This window comes from Triticum aestivum, unplaced genomic scaffold (genome assembly GCF_018294505.1).
Source record: "Triticum aestivum cultivar Chinese Spring unplaced genomic scaffold, IWGSC CS RefSeq v2.1 scaffold215729, whole genome shotgun sequence".
Taxonomy (NCBI): domain Eukaryota; kingdom Viridiplantae; phylum Streptophyta; class Magnoliopsida; order Poales; family Poaceae; genus Triticum; species Triticum aestivum.
The window spans coordinates 1-810 of NW_025304235.1; the positions used below are offsets into that span (position 1 = coordinate 1).

At 48.5% G+C, this 810-nt stretch overlaps 1 non-coding gene across 1 annotated transcript; it reads right to left on the reverse strand.

Annotated features, from left to right (window-relative positions):
• Positions 1 to 202: 202 nt before the first annotated feature.
• TRNAT-CGU (transfer RNA threonine (anticodon CGU)) lies at positions 203 to 274 on the reverse strand. Its single transcript has one exon. It is a non-coding gene; the product is annotated as a tRNA-Thr (tRNA).
• Positions 275 to 810: the final 536 nt, after the last annotated feature.

Below are 810 nucleotides of genomic sequence, written 5' to 3' on the forward strand. Positions count from 1 at the left end.
ACTTTCGCCACATCCAACCATGGGCATCAAGCAGGCAGAGGTATACATGGGAGCGGCGAGCTATGGCAGTCGACTCTTGGTCGTGGCTGCAAAAATTGAAGTAGACACTCCCAGCAGTGAACTATTCCATTCTCTTTTTAAAAGCCAATGACCTAAAAGTTGAGTATTTACAATGCAAAAGAAATGGGAAATAAAAAATGGAAGCCCCCGGTGAGGATCGAACTCACGACCTTTCCCTTACGAAGGGAACACACTACCACTATGCTACGGTGGCCCGCTTCACGCCCGAAGCCTGAGTGATAGATGCACGACCCCATGACGATGCCTCCATGGAAGGAAGTGGGGCTCTTTCGCCCGAAACCCGGATGGTAGATGCACGACCGAATGACGATGCATACATGGAAGTGGCCCTCTTCATGCCCGAAGCCTGAGTGATAGAAGCACGACCCCATGACGATGCCTCCATGGAAGGAAGCGGTGCTCTTCATGCCGAAAGCCTAATGATTGAGGCACGACCCCGTGTCGATGCCCCCATGGAAGGAAGTGACGCTCTGCACCGACATTTATGCCTCGGCTTCATGGCTGCCTTCAACCAAAGCTCATGCTTCTTATACTCATAAAAATACGTTGTTGTGGCCAAATTATTTTTTTGGTTCGGAACATGTGAAGGGTTCGGAAGGACCAGGGGTTGTTATTTAACAAAACGACGCAAAACTCACACCGAGGCCCAACTGGAAAGTAAAACTTTAACTTGTTGTAGCATGTTTGCAAGAAGAACCCACAAGTAAAACATAGATTGCAATTGAGTTA